Here is a 10,881-nt window from a genome sequence, read left to right as displayed (position 1 = left end):
AAGGAGAGACGGGCTGGGCTCCGGCCTACGACCGGTGAAGCCGGTGAGGCGAGGAATGGCGGCTGGGCATCGAGGCACGCCGGGCGTCGGGACAAGGCGGCTATTCTGTTCTGCTCGATGTGGACGACAGGACGAGGGCGTGCTGTTTTCGCGCCTAGTAAGTGTTATTGGGCCTTTTATTTTCTCTGGCCCAGTTGGAGATATATAGGTATATGGACTGCTCCAAAATTCCAGGGTGGGCCGCGGCCCACACTGGCCCCACCCTGTAGCTCCAGCCCCTGCTTGGAGTAGATATGTTGATACAATTACATAGCCTGGAGATTATTTGCATTTCTTTTGGTTAGTTCAAATTTAGTTTTCTCAGATTTTCAGTATTTGATCATTCCATGTGGATATCATTGACATGGTTTGTAAAATGTACATTTCTACATTTACCCTATTTGGTTAAATGCATGCCTATCTGTTGATAAGAGGAAGAGGATGATCAGGAAAGCATGGAGTTGAGCAAATAAGTAAAGTAAGAAAGGCCGTTTAGAAATAAAATTACAGGAAGAAAGGGAAGAGCAGCAGTCAAGGTTGGGCTTGGTGGCCTCGACGTCTATGACCTCCTTTGTGCCAAGCCTCGCATCACCCCGTTATTACGTTATCTGCTTCCATAGATTTAGCACTGTGACTGATGTACTACCGTATAGAAATATGATTGTTTGATGTAGTCTCTCCGTTTCTAAATATAAGTCTTTTTAGAGATTTTAATTCGGACTTGATAGGGAGCAAAATAAGTTAATCTACACTTTAAAATATGTCTACATACATCTGTATGTAGTCCTTATTAAAATCCATAAAGGACTTATATTTAGGAACAAAGAGAGTATGATTTAGTTGAGTTCCCTCTTTATGAGAAAAAGACTCTCTTTTAAAGTTGTTCCCTGTCCTCATTCCTCGTGATCTCTGAATCGATGTTTAGTTGATAATTATAACAACAAAGGATCGTTCATTACCGGCAAAGAAAAAAAGAATCGTTCGCAAACAAGGTTCTCACAGCACTCTTATATTTATTTTGGCATGAAAAAGCACTGTGATTAATTCTGACTACTCTAATCAAGAGCTAGCATGGGACTAATGGAATCGATCGACCAAACTAGACTATACACATGTATATTCATGGAGTTCACCGGCGTCGGCGTGAGCGAGTGCACGGCATGGAGCAGTCCGAAGCGTCTTGGCGTCCCACCGCCGTCAACGAGGAGTTTGTACTGCAGCCTGCGTGGACGTCTTGGTGCACGTCCACCATCGAAGAGGTGTCCGCCCGGTCAGCTGTTAGAATAAATTCGAGACGCTCCGTTGATTTATAGAGGATCAAGCAATCACACGAGGCACAACATTGAGATTTTTGAACGAGGTTCACCATCATGGCTACATCCCCAGGGCTTGATTATGGGAGCTCCTCCCCGTGACACCGTCACAATACCGCACACCGGCGACCCGGGCGCCGGCACACGCCGTGGCTCCCCTGCGCGACTGTGCTATTATGCTAGCATAAGTTACATCGTGTGTCCACCCCCGTTATATATGAGAGGCCTAGGATACAAGTGTCCTCCTTGGACATGGCTCCATATCCTGTCTACACACCGTACGACTCCAAGTTCAACTGTAACCTAACTTGTACAATAATATTCAACACAACTCTAACAAACTCCATCTTGGCGAATATTCTTCACCATCTTGAATTCGTCCGTGCGTAGAACCTCCATGTACATTGGACTTGAGATATGCCATGAGCATCTCTGCTACTCCCAGACTCCATGTGACTCCACCTACAACTGTAGTCCCTTCTCGTCTTCTTCACAGTCAACACTCGAGCAAAATTAAGTTCCTCTTTACTCTACTTTGTGCTCCCAACTTATAGATTATCCGTTCAATGCCATCACACACCGACCACTGTCTGCGTGAAAATGAACAACCCACATATTGGACACCACATATAAGAGTTACCTGAACTCAACGTCACCGCTCTTTCTTGACCGTCTGTCTGAAACTTGAAGGAATTTCACCGTCGCCCTGTGTCATCCTGAGTCAAATTCGCAGTTGTCTCACCCTTCCTCTGGATAGTCTCTAGCATGTCCCACGGCTATAGCACTCCGCCTCCTTCTGTATATGTCATCCGCACTTTGCCATGTGCACTGAACACCACAGAATATACGGCCATGTACTCTCTCCGCTTTTGACAATTTCAGACTTTCCGCCACTTTCTTAGATTCTCTATGGTTAACTCCTGTCCATCAACTGTCACCGATAGACCCAGTCACCCTAACTTGAATCCGGTACTCGTCAATACTGCTTCAGCACCCCTGCACAATTTGTCTGACAACATATCTGACCCCCAGTGCCTTGGCCCGTCGCTGTGTCCCGTGCTTACCGCACGCCTCGCCGCTATAACCGCGCCGAGCCTCTGCTGTCCTGGTCGAGTCTCCCGGGTAGCTAGCCCGCACTGCCTCAACCCCTACTGCAGAGAACCATCGATAGGTGATGCCGAGTATTACGTCTCCATCAGACCACTGGTACCCAGTCCGATCCACGTGTCTCTCGCTATCCCGCTGAAATAGGCTTCGACTCTCCATGCATTTACGTCACAGCCCCTCCATCAGCATAGAGTGAAGTCGTCCATCAGACTCCAGCTCCACCTTCAACATGACTCCATGGTGGTTGTACGTGCCACCTCCGCGCCCCGTTGACTTCAAGCTCTCTCATGTGTACACTGTCTTGAATCAACCCTACGCAATAGTCTTGTCGAAGCCGCACAAGCCCTCAGGCCCGCACCATGTGTTTCCACGCCCCAGAAGACGGCCACTATCACCATTACGCTCCTATGTCGTCCGCTGAAATCACCGCCATCTTCTTCTTTGACCGACATCCCCGTCAATCCGTCAGACAGTCTAGTCTGACCCAGCCGAAGTTATCCAACAGCAATCATGCTCCACCCCACGTCGTGTCCACCCCGCACTTCTCCGTGCATTGCTTGACGCCCTGTGTTTGCATGATCCTGTCACAACATGCTCCAGACTCCTTCGAGCCTTATAAGCACGTCGCAAACCACTGACCTCGTTTCCTGTTTATCTGCCTTGTCAAACAACAGCACCTTCAACCATCATGTCTTCTTCTCAGTGTACCATGCAAAGAACACCAGAAGCAGTCCCCTTTTAGTCTTCTTGTACATGTAGCAGCAAGCTCAAGCTCACCCCCATGCATGTAGCACCCGTGACTCTTTTTCACTATCTTCTTGTACTTTACTTTTCCACGCTATAGATCAAACTGATGGTGATCGGAACTCCCATGTTCTAACACGTTGTAGCAGCTCCCTTGGGAAATGAATCCTGCTTTTTTCATTAACAAATCTCATTCACCTGTACGTACAGCCTCCCGCAACTCTCCAGCACTTGCGCTTTGTCCCGGTTCCCCTTTGGCCATGTGATACGTCTCCAACGTATCTATAATTTTTGATTGTTCCATGCTATTATATTACTCCTTTTGGATGTTTATAGGTTTATTTTACATATTTATATCATTTTTGGGACTAACCTACTAATCGGAGGCCCACCCCCGTATTGCTATTTTTTTGCCTATTTCAGTATTTCGAAGAAAAGGAATATCAAACGGAGTCCAAACGGAATGAAACATTCGGGAGCGTGATTTTTGGAACGAACATGATCCAGAGGACTTGGAGTGCAAGCCAAGAAGCAGTCGAGGCAGCCACGAGATAGGAGAGCGCGCCCACCCCCTCTGGGCGCGCCCCCTGTCTCGTGGGCCCCTCGGGCAGCCACCGACCTACTTCTTCCTCCTATATATACCCACGTACCCCGAAAACATCCAGGGAGCCAACGAAAAACAATTTTCACCGCCGTAACCTTCTGTATCCGCGAGATCCCATCTTGGAGCCTTCGCTGGTGCTCCGCCGGAGGGGGAATCGACCATGGAGGGCTTCTACATCAACACCATAGCCCCTCCGATGAGTTGTGAGTAGTTTACCACAGACCTTCGGGTCCATAGTTATTAGCTAGATGACTTCTTCTCTCTTTTTGGATCTCAATACAATGTTCTCCCCCTCTCTTGTGGAGATCTATTCGATGTAAACTCTTTTTGAGGTGCGTTTGTCGAGATCCGATGAATTGTGGGTTTATGATCAAGTTTATCTATGAGAAATATTTGAATATCTTCTGAATTATTTTATGTATGATTGAGTTATCTTTGCAAGTCTCTTCGAATTATCAGTTTGGCTTGGCCTACTAGATTGATCTTTCTTGCCATGGGAGAAGTGCTTAGCTTTGGGTTCAATCTTGCGGTGTCCTTACCCAGTGACAGAAAGGGTTGCAAGGCACGTATGTGTTATCATCGAGGATAAAAAGATGGGGTTTATATCATATTGCTTGAGTTTATCCCTCTACATCATGTCATCTTTCTTAATGCGTTACTCTGTTCTTATGAACTTAATACTCTAGATGCATGCTGGATAGCGGGCGATGTATGGAGTAATAGTAGTAGATGCAGGCAGGAGTCGGTTTACTTGTCATGGACGTGATGCCTATATACATGATCATGCCTAGATAATCTCATAATTATTCGCTTTTCTATCAATTGCTCGACAGTAATTTGTTCACCCACCGTAATACTTATGTTATCTTGAGAGAAGCCACTAGTGAAACCTATGGCCCCCGGGTCTATCTTTTATCATATAAACTTTCAATCTACCTTTATTTGCATCTTTACTTTTTGCATCTATATTATAAAATACCAAAAATATATTTATCTTATCATACTATCTCTATCAGATCTCACTTTCGCAAGTGGCCGTGAAGGGATTGACAACCTCTTTATTGCGTTGGTTGCGAGTTCTTTGTTTGTTTGTGTAGGTGCGTGGGACTTTTGAGGAGCCTCCTACTGGATTGATACCTTGGTTCTCAAAAAACTGAGGGAAATACTTACGCCACTATTGATGCATCACCCTTTCCTCTTCAAGGAAAACCAACGCAAGCTCAAGACGTAGCACCATGCACAAGTCTCGCCTGCAGCTCCCAGCAGCCCAACATGGGCCTTGTCAGCTCCAGCCCAGTGCCATGAGCCACCTATTGCACCGGTCCGCAGTGTAGCCCAGCCTTGGGCCACGGCCTGCTATGACTCCTACCGTAGTCACTAGCCACCTTGTCTTGATCGCTACGTCTCTGACTCTGAGTCCTGACGCACGTTCCGACGCTGCCGTCGCCAAGTTGCTTTCCGATCGGATTCGATCCCATCTACTGACTGCACGCACCAGCCGCCCAATCGGCCTCGAACTGAATCGATCTGCCTCCCGCTTCGAATTGCTTCATGTAGTCGCTCGCTTCCGGATCGATTTCTCGTCCGCACATGGCGCTCCGCCGCGATATGTTTCCTGCGAACAACCTTGATCCAATCCGAGTTTTTCCTCTACATCAACGATCTGAGGCCTCCTCGAACCTTGCTCTGATAACACTTGTTAGAATAAATCCGAGACGCTTCATCGATCTACCGAGGACCAAGCAATCACACGAGGCACGACACCGAGATTTGTTAACGAGGTTCACCATCATGGCTACATCCCCGGGGCTTGACTACGGGCGCTCCTCCCCGTGACACCGTCACAATACCACACACCATCCACCCGGGTGCCGGCACAAGCCGCCGGCTCCCCCTGCGCGCATGTGCTATTATGTTGGCATAGGTTACATCGTGTGTTCACCCCCGTTATATATGAGAGGCCTAGGATACAAGTGTCCTACTTGGACACAACTCCATATCCTGTCTACACACCGTACGAATCCAAGTCCAACTGTAACCTAACTTGTACAATAATATTCGACACAACTCTAACACCAGCAACATGGTCTGCGGCAGCCGTGTTCGAGGAGTCCGACTGCCGCCGTGGTTGAGCAGTTCGACTGGCTGCCGGCCACGAGGTCGTTCCGCGTGGCCATGGATGAGAATTCTTGGTAGCATGGTGCCACGTGGGCCGTGGCTGCCGGCGACAAGGTCGTTTGGCACCGCCATGGTCGAGAACAAAGTCATGGGAGTTTTTTTAGAATCAAAAGTTGTATTGATTTAAACAGCGGGATTATAATCCTTCCTTTACACAAGCCGTGAGGAAGGCTGTAATATAATTGATCCAAAGACAACCTTCTAGAGGAATTACATTGTTTCGCACAAAGATGTGCTAATTCATTCGCGTCCCTTGTTATATAGGTCAGTCGAAACACGTCAAAATTCCTGAATTTCCTTAATCGTGGTAGCTATCTCCGATCGATCAACATCTGGAGAGCTCCACAATTTCACTACTAGCTAGGCATTGTTAGATATAATCTTGCCTAATTGTGTTAGCTACTAGGAGTCTACAGCTAGGAGCCTACGTGATGTTAGTCTGAGTCAGATTAGGTTAGGACTTTGTCCGTACTAGGTTAGTACGTGTTAGACAAGTAGTACTAGACGTGTTAGAGTTATGTTATGATACGTGAGGTTTGAGTCGGCAAGCTTGGACGTGTATATATATATATATACGTGACAAGGGCTGCGTGAGTTTGTAACCGGGGTAAGAAAAACAGAAAATAAAAGAGGGAAAAGAAAGGCACGACACGTGCCTTTGGCAAAAATTTTTGCGTGTGCGTGTTCATCGTGATTTGATGTGATCGATCCTGTGGCCAGAATTCCAACAATTGGTATAAGAGCTAGGTCGATTTGAAGCTGCGCTTGCCCCGGGGTGGCGATCTGCTAGCGCCTCGGGGCGGGCGATATGGTCGCTAGATGGTGCAGCGACGAGAAGTGGCGGGCGATGTTGTTGCTGGGTGCTGCAGCAACGAGGAGGATCATGCGAACGTCGTTCAGCGGAGCGACATGGAGGGAGACGGCAGGTTGTCGTCGGCAAGGCGGCGGATGGAGATCGTTGACAGGAGCGGTGATGCGGTGATGCGGTGCCGGAAAGTCGTCAAGATCGTCATCCGGAAGTTAGAGTCAAGGAGTCGTGCGGGTTAGCACGGTTGGTCGGTCGGTCAGTTGGTCGTCATCATGTTAGTCGTCATCATGTCCAAGTGCTCGTCTCTGTGAGGAGGCATTGAAGATGAAGAGAATCCATGTCATCTATGTGTCTCGGAGAGGATCAAGTTCAACTATGTGGGGGCGGTAAACCAGTGAAGGTGAGTCTCTTCAATGAGGCCATGTCTTTACAAGAGGCTGGAGTGCATGGTATAGTGCACAGGGTGGTGTGATCCACAAGAAGCCGGCATGTATCTTGCTAGGGTGGATGATGAGTCCACCGGGTGGTGTGTTCCATAGGTTACTAGCGAGGCTGGATAGTCCAAGACATATTTGAGGTGATCCGTAAATTCGCCAAGTTAAAATTGAAGGGGAGATTGTTGCGACCAATGAAGCTATCAATTTGACTTGTCGTGATGCGAGCGAATGAGTCGACAATAGATGAATCATTGACAAGTCAGGATCAGGGAAGCACAGAAGACAAAGAGTCAAGATTAGGGAGAGATTGTTAGATATAATCTTGCCTAATTGTGTTAGCTACTAGGAGTCTACAGCTAGGAGCCTACGTGATGTTAGTCTGAGTCAGATTAGGTTAGGACTTTGTCCGTACTAGGTTAGTACGTGTTTTTTTAGCATCAGTACAGACACAAGCGCTCATAAACACGCGCATACACTCATCCCTATGAATGCACACACGCACACCCTACCCCTATGAGCACCTCCGAAAGACTGAGCCGGCATATCATCTTGAGATTTACGAAGTCACCGTAGGCACCTCGTCGTCGACCGGAACGTCTCCTCCCAGTAAAAGCGCATCGCCGGAAATACTGAAATAAATCCAGGAATAATGCGAGCACCAGGATTTGAACCCTGGTGGGTTGGGGATATCACTGTCCACCTAACCAACTCAACCACAGGTACGTGTTAGACAAGTAGTACTAGACGTGTTAGAGCTATGTTATGATACGTGAGGTTTGAGTCGGCAAGCTTGGACGTGTATATATATATATATATATATATATATACGTGACAAAGGCTGCGTGAGTTTGTAACTGGGGTAAGAAAAACAGAAACTAAAAGAGGGAAAAGAAAAGCACGACACGTGCCTTTGTCAAAAGTTTTTGCGTGTGCGTATTCATCGTGATTTGATGTGATCGATCCTGTGGGCAGAATTCCAACAGGCATCAGTTTCAAGAATCACTCTCCTATACCCAATATCAAAGTCATGGGAGTTGTGGACGTATGTAATACAGCTGCTTAGGATACGTACTGGCCTACACGATACAACGGGAATCGGTAGTTGGGAATATATAGAAACTGATGGGAGGTGGGATTCATGCTTTGAGATCGGGGAGGCAACGTGGCATCCATCGAAGTGGGTTGGTCTAACCGGCTGGTGAATGAGACCCGGTCTCATAAAAAAAATTCCTTTCCTCAACTACGGTTTCCTCTCCAACGAGCTTGCGCAAGCGGCTAAGTTTTTTTACCGGTGGCGGTAGCTACCGGCACAGCTCCAGCCAATCACCTTGCACCACCCCACACTGTAGTTTATACCACATGCAGTATAACACTGTTTGCTCATATTTACTAAATGTTGGTATTCAACCACCCTGGCCCATCACGTGATGTCATCCACATGCATGTACGTCAAGAATGTGACAGCTCTCTTCTCTCTTCCCTTACATAATAAATCTATACTTTTATTTCAGCTTTGCTAATTTAACTCGTCCGTATCTTTTAAACCATAATTTCATTATTGAAACTTTTTATATATATGAACTCGCGGCGTTCAGACCTTTAAAACAAGATCAATCTTGAATATATTTCAAACACGTTTGAATTTCAATGTTTCAATCGATTTATTTCATTTCAACTATTTCAGTCAGTTGAAATTCTGATTTCATTTATTTCAAAAAATATTTTAAATAATTTCAGGCAATCGTTTCAGATAAAAAATTCACATATTATTTCACTCGGTTCAAGAATCCGGTTTAATTTTTTTCTTACAACCATTTCAATTATTTCAGACATACTACACTTTTTCAAAATACTATTTCATTTACTTCGGACAAGTCTCCACTATTTCAAAAAGAATGAGCTAATATATTTCAATTATTTCTTAACATATTTCACGTTTTCAAAATAATTTTTGTAGAAACACTTTTGTGACACAAACTGATTTCACTACAAACCCTTCACCCCATTTCAAAAACACACGTGTCACTCATTCCAAAAAATAATTTCACAAAAAATGAAAATGCATTTCACTCATTGGTCTTGTTCTAAACAGCTCCAAACAACGTATTTACTTCAACTATTTCAAAAAATAGATTCACAAAAAATTTCACTCAATTCAAAAATCCAGTTTCAGTTTTTTCTAAAAACATTTCAGAAAAATTCAGACGTATTTCACTCACTTCAAAACATTAGTTTCACAATTATTTCAAAAGTAATTTCACTCTACTTTTCTCAAGAAATAGACTGCAGTTCTTTCGAAAACTATTTTTTAATAAGTGATTTCATTCATTTTAACATACATGTTTCACTCGTTTCAAAAAATCAGATTCCGCTCATTCAAAAATGCATTTCACTCATTTTAACAAAATTGTTTCACTCATTTCAAAAATCAGATTTCACTCATTCAAATAAACGTATTTCACTCGTTTGAAAAGTTATATTTAACTCATTTCAAAACGGTTGATTTCAATAATTTGAATGAATGATTTCACCCAATTTAACTCGCATATTTCACTAACTTAACAGATTTCACTGATCAATATATAACTGAAATGGAAATATGATTGAAATAACAAAACTAAAAGTAGACAAAATATATTCAATATTGACCTTGTTTTAAAGATCTCCGCGCCAGGAGTTCAAATATATAAAAAAATTCAAAAATGAATTTTTATTTAAAAGATATAAATGATTCAAATTAACAAAGATGAAATAAAAAGATGAATTTGTTGTGTAAGAAAGGAGAGAGACTGCACCAGTACTTTTGCTGTCATGCATGTGTACTGTTGTACATAAGAGAGGGAGGAGCATGCATGCATCTGATTAAACAACAGTTTTAGTGGGGTCAATTCACTGTATTTGGCTACGTATAGATACTGTATAGCAAAAACTGAAAATTAATGCGTGGCAGTCACACGAATCTTGGCGTAGTCAATGAACGATGGATACCTAACCGCTAGGTACCAGCTCCGGTAAAAAAGAGCTTTGCGCTTGCGCAAGTGCATGAATTCCTTGTAATCGCCCTCGTTGCATGGTCTATTTGGAAGCACAGTAATGTTGTCCTATTTGACGGCAAGAGCCCATCCTCGATCGACCTTGCCGAAGATATCAAGCCCGACGCGCAGCTCTGGGCTATGGCCGGAGCTAAAGGTTTAGATAGAACTTTGCCTGCAGCTGAGTACTTGACTCCAGGCTAAGCAACCTCTTCTTCTGCTTACCTTAGGAAAGAGGAGCAATTACTTGGACTCTTACAAAGCTAAGACTAGCCACAGTGGAAGTAACTTCAGCAGTAACATCGAGTCCAACTCAGCAAATTTGCTTATGTGGCAATGATTTAATGAGGAGAGAGGTAGTTACAGTAACTTAGCTAGTTACTGTAATATCACATTTCCCAATGCAATATGAGTCTATAACTTCATAAATGAAGCTTTGCATGTTACCACACTTATGTTACTACCCACTATGAAGGTAGTAACATAGTCTAGGGACATGTGTATGTTACTAGTGTATGTTACTATGCACTGTGGCTAGTCTAAGCAATTACTTGTTGGGAAGAGAAGGGGAGGCAGGGAATTAATGAGACTTGAGTACATGAACAATAAAGAGGAGTAG

This window comes from Triticum dicoccoides, chromosome 6B (assembly GCF_002162155.2).
Source record: "Triticum dicoccoides isolate Atlit2015 ecotype Zavitan chromosome 6B, WEW_v2.0, whole genome shotgun sequence".
Lineage (NCBI taxonomy): Eukaryota > Viridiplantae > Streptophyta > Magnoliopsida > Poales > Poaceae > Triticum > Triticum dicoccoides.
The sequence above is the reverse complement of the archived record's forward strand: the minus strand, read 5'-3'. Positions refer to the sequence as shown.